At 37.6% G+C, this 9,485-nt stretch overlaps 1 long non-coding RNA gene across 1 annotated transcript; it reads left to right on the top strand.

Annotated features, from left to right (window-relative positions):
* Positions 1 to 15: 15 nt before the first annotated feature.
* LOC122526438 lies at positions 16 to 8,976 on the top strand. Its single transcript, XR_006306058.1, has 3 exons — positions 16 to 104; positions 5,386 to 5,537; positions 8,863 to 8,976. It is a non-coding gene; the product is annotated as an uncharacterized LOC122526438 (long non-coding RNA).
* Positions 8,977 to 9,485: the final 509 nt, after the last annotated feature.

Raw genomic sequence — 9,485 nt, 5'->3', positions numbered from 1 at the left:
GGTAAGGGTACGGAGCAAGAAACGAAACTAATTGCGGCCTTCAAATCGATGCACAGGAAGAAGAAGGACGTTTTATTTTTACGAAAGAGGACGACGATAGATCGGTAAGAATTTTTTTCGAGATGACACGAAACTTTCATTTGCAAGATTATAACGAAGGGTAGGAACGTCGTTCGGTATTGTCAGGATTGACGGACGTAATTCATCGATTAGAAGAGGATCGAGTTTGACCGCTGCTACTACGGTACTTTCATTTGATATTTATTTTTTTTTCCTTTTCTTTCTTTCTTTTTTTTTTTATTAGAAATCTCAAACGAATGAATAAAAACGAAGGAGAAAAATATTCAAAGTTTCGCGTCTAAATTGTCCTCGCAATTTCCAGCTATCCAATTTGTACGACGGGGAAGACAAAAGAAAAGATTAAAAAAAAGGAGTACCCATTAAAAATGAAAAAAATCAACGAACATTAAATTAAAACTCTTTCTTTCTCGACCCGCCGTTTTCAATCTCATCGAAATAATCGCAAGACACACCGAACGATGTTTCATCAAATGATTCATCGCTGACTCAGCAGGTGCTTCCTAGCGTACGCGCAAAACGCGATAAGTCGTCGAAAGAATAAAAACAAAAAAAGAAAATAAAAAAAAAATAACCCCTCGAAAATGGGAGAACGGAGGGATTGAGCCTCGTACTTTTTCCTTAGCTCGATAAGTGAATACGTGAAATATAGTAGAAATCGTATTATAAATTTGGTCAACTTTTACCATCAACGAAGAAATCTTGTCTACGAAAAGACAAGAAGTATCAACGAAACTAACCCGATTTGCGTGTTAGCAAATACGAAGGGAGAAAATAGATAGAAAAAGATAACAAAAAAAAGAGAAAAAAGAGAAAGAAAGAGTTGGACTCGATACAGTAGTTTTGGTATAATTTTATTGCTCGTCCTCGTGACTACGAGAGTTATCTTCTTTCCCACTCCCCCCACTCACTCTTCTACTCCCTCACTTATCCTTTTCTCTCTCTCCTCTTTCGCATTCTTTTTTTGTTATTTGTACAACACCGATCCAGCGAGATGCAGTAGTAGCAGCAGTATCAACTACGACGAGGATGAGGACGAGGACGAGGACGAGGACGAGGACGACGTCGTCGACGAAGGTAGTAGCAGCAGCAGCAGCAGCAGCAGCAGTAGAAAATCTCAAATAAATCCTTTCGTAATCCCGCATCGCTCCTTTCAGCCAGTCCGGACTTCCACTACTCGCTTTTATACCACCACCCCCGCACCCTTCCAAAACTCTTCTCTCCTCTCGGCTCGCGTATTTCTCTCTCTCTCTCTCTCACTCTCGCTTACTCTTCAACTCGTTTTAGCTCCTCCACCACGTCCCTTTCCCCACTAACCCATTCGTTTCTATCTCTTTCTATCTATCCATCTTTTTCTTCCTTCTCTGTCTCTCATTTTCCTTTTCTTTTCTTTCTTTTCTATCTTTCTCTATCTGAAACTCTCTTTAGCAGGTAGCTGCTCTCGGTCCTAACGCTGCTACCGGTTTCGTTTACTTTTTCCATGCACCCGTCGAAATACCGACTTCCTTTCCATTCATGCGTAGCAACCATCATTACGATATCTGACGACGCGAAAACCAACCCGAAAACAAGGTTCCACTTTTTTTTCATGTCCGTCTTTTTTCCTTTTTCGTTCCTATTTTCTTTATTTTTTTTTTTTTTTATATTTTCGTAAAACAATTTTCCTTCCAGTATCCACAGAAACCCCGGTTACGACGAAAATTCGAGAGACATTGTCACTTTTGTTATATTCGACCAAAGGAAAAGGAAAAAAAAAAAAAAGACAAGATTTTTACTCTGTTTAAAATTGCAACAACCACTCGACGACCTACACCGAGAAAGAGGTGATGCTCTGGTTCGGACGTTTATTTATTTTTTTTTTTTCTTTTAACGTACTGAACAACAATGGATTAGTTTCAGACCTCCACCAGTATGATACTATTTAACGTGGATTTATGAACTATGAATTATCGCCATAGGTTATTATTTACGTTTATCTTATTTTTTATACCAATTCAATTTTTTACCCCATTCGTTTCAATAACGAATATTTAGATAGACGAATTTTTATTTTTATTAGATCGTCCGAAATGTTTCTCCCGCTTTCTCTTTCTTACTAATCGTATAAATTTCGAAAAGAAAAAAGAAAAAACAAAAACATATTGTCACAAGGTAGAAACTTTTTTGTTAGGATGAAACGTTAAATCATCGTCGTCCCTCCCTCCCTCTCTTCCTCCCTCCCTCCTATCGAAATTTGATCGTAACGAAAATGAAATAAATTTTGAAAGAGATATTAAATTTGTAATATCGGTGTGTAAGTAATCGGTTTGAGTAAAGGACACACAATTTCTTAGTTTATTACTCGCTTGTGGGAGTTAATTTAGAGAACACGAAGGCTCATGACTCACTAACGCGAAACGATCGAATAATGGTAGTGTCGTGCACATAGAATACACAGGGTGGAACGGATCGATAAGAAGAAAGTGACTATAAGGGGTGGTGGACGATGAAACTCCGTGGCTCATAACGATCTTCCGAGGCAGGAAAACGTTTCTGTGATCCAGTATACGTATAATACGTAGGTACAACGACGACGACGACGATGACGACGACGAGGATGCCGACGACGACGACGACGACGACGATCGGGTCGTTCACCGAAGCCGATATTCGCATCGAATGACCGTAATCACATCGAAACGACGCGCCATTCGTGCGACGCTAACGATCCTAGGAATTCTAATCATTAATCCGTCGAGCTAGAAGCACTCCTCCCATACGCTTGTTGGTTTTATTCGAGGTTTAGACGATACCTTTAACCGTCTAATCCTCCGCCCCTCCCCAACCCTATTCGTTTACTATTATCATCTTTCAGAATAACAATGTTCTTTTTTCTTTTCTCGATAACAGTCATCTCTTTCATCGTTTCATTAATTTATTAATATTGTTTTTATTTTTAAATATAAATGACGAAGTTGTAATATTTTTTGATATTATTTTATTCTACTTTTTCTATTTGGATTAAATTTTTTTATATTGTTTTTGAGACGCTCTGATTTTTTTTTGGTCAAATGATTGAACAATTAATCGTCGTTTATTGGTATATAACATCAAACGACGAAATTATTATACTTGTATAGAAAAGATTTCTCTTTCTTTTTTTTTTTACTAGATTCGAGTTAGGTACACAGCAGGTAATCACGAGGCAAGTAATAATTTTGAAGCTTTTCTCGATATAGTAGTAGGTAGGAGGGTATAACGTATCTCGGTGATATTCCCGTCATATTTGTTTCGTGTACAGTGTCCACGCAAAGTAATGGAGACTCATACGTCGACTGATCCAAGGATTTATGATACCTGTTCGAAGGTACTTGTGTGTACTACTACCACGAGAATGCGATTACGATATCTTGTTTCGCGTATATAGTTGTTAGCTATTACCAAGAATAGAAGATTATAACAGAGAGAGATTATAGAATTTTTCATTTGTTATAAAAAAAGAAAATAATTAGGTTACGTTCTAAGCGTTTCAAGTTAAAACTAATAATAATCTCTTGCTAATTCTTCTTCGATGTTAATTTATTTTTTAAATAGCATTTGCGTACATAAATGATTAACTTATTATTATTATTATCGATGATCGATGTGACGTTAAATATAAAGAACCAAAGGAGCTGGTGTAAAATTTCTTTTAAAAATGCACCGAATTTATTTCTACAAAAATAATAAACGAGAAGTGTTTATTATTCCCACGGAAGTGGGATTTTTGTAGCATCAATTACAAAGAAAAAATAAATAAATAACCGATTTACATTCGCCGGGGAATGGAAGGATAAATAAACTCTTCTTTTCCGAATACAACACCAGCACCTTTGGTAGAAGAAATAAAAGTTACGAATCTGAAGTAAAAGTACATAAATCGAGATGTGTTGCTGCTGCTAGACTTATCGTTGCCAGTGTCTGCACGCACGCACCTTGGTGGTCGACTTCTTTAGATTTATAAGCACGAAAAAGTTCCTCCTGTCTATTCAAAGGTACGTTATTATTGAACTATCTCGTGTTCCACGTTTATGCAACCCGTTTTTTTCCTATGAAAAACTTTTTCTAACTCGACTTTCAAACCCAACCGAAAACCCCTACCCCACCCCCGTCTAAATCCGAATTCCAAAGAGAACGACGAACGCGCTCGAGTATTTTTCTTAGAAGAGGAGTCATGTAACCGGAAGCGACGATGAAATCAGTATGCGGTATGCGATGTTTTGCGCTAAGGAACGACAAAGATCGAAAAACGTTCTATTTGTGAGAGAGAAGGTGGTCTCTTTCGTTAGATAGGAATAGGGTCGACGTTAAAAATGGTGGCAATGTTCGTCGTCATTCTCCTTTTCCTTTCCGTTTTCCTTTACGTAGTAGTAAACGTCTCTTCTTTCTTTCTTTCTTTCTTTCTTTTTTTTCTCCTCTTTTACGGAATGGGGAAACAGAAATCGGCGTACCTTCTTTTTTTTCTTTTTTACTTTCTCCAGGATAAAATGATTTATAGTCGACGGGTTTTTAGCTATTTCCTCCCGAAATGACAAGGGAGCTAATTAACTCTGGCTATTGTAGCTCACACCCCTCCCCCCTGGCCCCTCCCTCGCACTCCCTCCCGTTCTCAAAAGCTAAACCGGGACTCTCGCTAAACTATTATTACTCACGCCACCTTACTTTCTTGGTAATTAACGAACATGGTCAAAATATCTGACAGACGAATGAATGGAACGTTAGTAGCTAGGGAGGTGGATTGTGATGTAGTAAGGGAGAGAAAAGTCCAGGGGGAATGACTTTTCCTTCCCCCCTTATTTTATACCTTTTACCAACTTTCCTTCTCCTCCTCCTCCTATCCCTTCGCTACGATGTCTTCGCGAATCGTGCATCCCTCCCAAAACTCCAATTTTCGAACGTTTAACCTAAGCTCGGTGTATTAACCTAAGGTCGGATCTTCGTCTAGTTGAAATTTTATCCAATTTGTTTCGCAAAAATGCTTACAACTATCGTTACCTTTAAAATAATCCCCGGGATCAATGAGGAAAAACCTCGAATACATTTTTCACGTCCTTACCTGAAACAGAAAGGAAACATTTCTATTTAATATATATTCTCATTCGAGACACTCTCTATGATATATTTATATATTATATATATATTATATTAAATAAATAAATAAATATACACTTATATATGTTACATGTTACTTTACAGCAGTAAAACCATGGGGTATCGGGGTTCGTTAAAAATTGATAACGATGAAAATCGTTCCCCAAGCGGTTTCTGAACCTTAAGGTTGTGTTGCAGGAGGAGAAAGTCAAACGATCTGAAGCGGTTCTTAGTTACGCAGGAAGACGAAAAGTGGAAGATCGAGGTCGATAAGCGTTGTCTAGAGAAGAAGAGAAGAGAAGAGAAGAGTACGAGGCCCTGTGTGCGGGAAGTTCAACCGGAGAGCGGAGGTGACGTAAATCCTGCCGTAACGCGGGCTAAACTTGTGAATAATTAATTAGTAATACGAGAAGGGTTTACTAAGGGCCGGTTAGGTGCTCTCATCCTTTTGCTGCAAGCTTTCTACCTCAACGGCCAAGGTTTGAAATTGGAACCCCCTTGCCTAGAGTCTGTTCGTTTCTTACCCCCTAGTCTTCCTGCCCCCCTTCTTCTCCACCTATCCGTTCCACCAATTTCCTCTTGTTTCTCTTTTCCTTGCTCTTGGAATGAGCCACGCGAAACGTCGTCGCAGACGGGCATGGATACAATCTTCGCTTACCTCATTATGCTAATTATTTAAATCCCCCAACGCCGTATTGTATTAAACCATCGTCCCGCGTAACTTTGTCGGACGTATACGATATAAAAGGAGCAAATCGTTATCGTTGTATATATAGATATTTTATATTTTTCTAAAGATTATAGGAAAAAATATAGGGTGATTGGAAGATCGTGCTGGGAAAATATTTAAAGGAAAATAATATATTTCATATACATATTTGATAAATAATTAAAATATTACAGACATTTTTATATCGATTGGATTAATATTTATGATGGAATATTAATATGCGCATCCGGTATCGATATTTAACCCCTGGCATTGTCTTATATTTTTTTTATTAAATACTCGTCATATATACTAACAATTTTATTTGCATAATGATAAAGTAATGAATAATATTAGTGTTATAATCGAGTATATTATTTTATACAAATTCTCTAAATGAATTTAAACGTTATAATTATATAAAATAAAGTATTAAATAACGCAGATAGAGACCGTAGATAGAATTCTTCGGGTCGATTTTAATATTTTGAATGGGAAGGAAAAGAGCATACTATTAGATATGCTCTGGTAACGAAATGAAAGGGAACGGTTTTGGAATGTGACGGTAAATACGGTGTCTGGTCGCAGGACTAGGAAAAGATGGAGAGGCGAAATTAATCCCTTAGGTGCTCGCCGAGTTATCAGGCATACCGAGATTTTCATAAAAATTCACAATTCTCGGGAATTTAATATGAATCGTACGATGGCGTAAGGTTTAAAGAATGAAAAACGTTATTATTTATTTATATTCCAAGAGAGAAGACTTTTCCACCGCGTTTTATATTCTTAGCAGGTTTTAAGCGCAGGGTCCCCAAGCGGCTCACATTAAAATGATCAAAATTTAACACCATGAAGATTCGACACGTTAATATTCTTTCTCTCCTTTTTTTTCTCTCTCTCTCTCTTTGACCTTTTTCCAAGCGATATAAATAAAAATTAGTAGTTTTAATAAGTCCTCCTTCCTTTTTTTTTTGCCAATTGTCAATGAAATTTCATCGTTAACAATTCAACGAACGTTTGCTTGATTGCGAAAACATCGGCAACAACGTAGTTGCCGTGAAATTGAGTTAAATAATATTTACCAAGCAAATGAGATTCCCTTTCTCTCTCGTATAATTTTACTTTTTTGTATTTTCCTTTCTTATTTTCTTTTCTTCTTGCAACGTTATACCGTAACAAACTCTCTGCCACGTTCGAATATGTATATTCGAACGGTGGTGTTGTGCATTTTCCTCCGCATGATCAGATGGAAAACGTAAAGGCGCTTTAACGCTTACTTCGCGTTTAGCCTACGGTGAGGAAGGTAAAAAAGAAAAGGGAAGAAAAGAAAACATAATAGACTAGCAACAGGAATGCAAATAGCTCCTTAGAGTAAAGAAACTCAAAGCAACCGACCGAGTTTAATTTCCATCGGCCTTATTCATTTTCGTTTGACATACTCGTGGTGTAATAGCAAGAAGTTTGATCGTTCAACGTGATAAGAGTTTGATAACCTTTAGCAAATGCAGAAAAGAAATCTATTTTTCCTTTTTTTTTCAAAGTACAATAATAACACTTGCTCGTAAAATGATTAAAAATATATTCACATTTATTCTACGTAACTAGATTTGTTCGTACCGTGCATATATATATATATATATACGTAAAACATGAAAGAATAACAATTGAAATCGATAAGCCTCGATGCGTTCGAAAGATCTCGAAAACGTGGCACGATATTTCGTTGCAAGGATTTTTAATGTTTCCCTTTTTTTTTTTGTATAGGTAAGATAGAAATATTAAATATATATATGTATATATATACGTTTAGGCCTATTAACATTCTAACAAACGGATAAAAACGATGAAGAGAAAAACGATCGGGCAAAGATCGGAGACCCCACCAAGAGTCTAGCATTTTAACAAAAGCGGACCACATGCATCGCGAAAGGAAGATAATGCCCTTCGCGGAATATGAAAGGAGCTCTTTCAACGTCGAACCGCTGCCTCCGAAGAGGAAACCACCGGGCTGGTTGGCTGACTGGCTGGCTGGCTGGGCTGCTAACCTTTCGCGAACAATATGAAACACGCTTTGGATTTTGTATAAAAAAAAAAGAAGAAAAAAAAAGAAAAAAGAGAGAGAAGAAAAAATCCTACAAAAAAAGGGAAGAAAAGAGGAAACGAGTGTACGCGTTTGAATAGAAGGAACGTCATTTTCTAGCGTGATAACGCAAGACCCACCACGAGTTACGAAGCCAGCTAGAGGTTGACCTTTCAAAGAGCGGACCAAATTTTTTTCTATGACTTTTACCTCGTCGTTTTACTTGTACCATTGGCTTGCATGTCTGCCTGCCTGCCTGCTTGCTTGCTTGCTTGCTTGCTTGCTTGCTTGCTTGCCTCGCCATCAGATTACTACCATTCATTTGCATGATACGTAAACATCTCTATTTCACTTTCTCTAAAGTATATAACGCCCCCCCCCGCCCGGAAAGATTTAAATCAGACCCTTATCAAATTTTTCTACCGCGATAAATGCATTTCCAGGGGTCGAGAGATGAAGATAGATAATAAAAGAAAAGAAGACGGATGAAAGCAGGGAATGGAATACAAATTGTTTAAGAAAAAAAAAAAAACAAATTGGTAATTTCGTTCGAACGATTATATTTTTTTACAAACATTCTGATCGAGTCATTAGATATCGTATATTATATATACACGAGTATTAATACTATATAAGAAATATTTCGAACAAGAGATACATACGGGATTTATTCCTACGATTTATGAACGAAATAAAAACATTGATTTTTTGTTTCCAAACCAATTGTAGATTTAAAAAGCGATAATTCAAGGTTTATACGTTGCACGAGTTTGACTTTAGAAAACTGATAGAAAAGCTATATCTCTTTCTCTCTTTCTCGAGAGAGAAAGAGATTCGTTCAAAAAAAAAACAACTAAAATGACATTTTTATTTTCATTATTTTTAGATCTCCGACAATGAGACCGAAAAGGAAGATATAACTTTACTCTCATCGTAAAAAGATGTATAAAAATATAAAGATAGAAAGGAAAAAAGAGTAACAAATAGAAAAAGAAAGAAATACGACATACTTCAACTAAAGACGAAGTAAAGGACACATAGGAAGAACATTTGCAAGCTCGTAGAGCATGTTACGAAGCGATACGTGAGAAAGATACGCCGTCAAGGGGTCAACCCACCACCACCACCACCACCACCACCTCCACCACGACCACCATTGCGCTAGGTTCGCCCTTAGTTTCACATGCCCGGCGTATTTCAGAAAACTCCAGTTGAACCGGGCTTATAGTTGAAGTTTGATACGACGTTGACGGTGAGCGCGTTTAGTGAAACGGGTGGCACTCCCAACGCGACATGAATAAAACATTTTTCGGCCTCGTAAAACGGGATCCGTTCGTTCGTTCTCTCTTCCTTCCCTATCAACCCACCAAGTCCACCCCCTCGTCTACCCTTTTCTTTTTGCCGTCTTCAAAGAAAATGGGAGGGAAAGGAATAGGTACTCTTAAGTTCGCGAATGGCACACGCAGATCCCTCAAACCCACCACCACCAACACCCCCACCCCTCGAGTA

Source organism: Polistes fuscatus, unplaced genomic scaffold (genome assembly GCF_010416935.1).
Source record: "Polistes fuscatus isolate 324 unplaced genomic scaffold, CU_Pfus_HIC Scaffold11, whole genome shotgun sequence".
NCBI lineage: Eukaryota > Metazoa > Arthropoda > Insecta > Hymenoptera > Vespidae > Polistes > Polistes fuscatus.
Note: the sequence above shows the minus strand (reverse complement) of the source record. Positions and strands in the feature narration are given on the sequence as shown.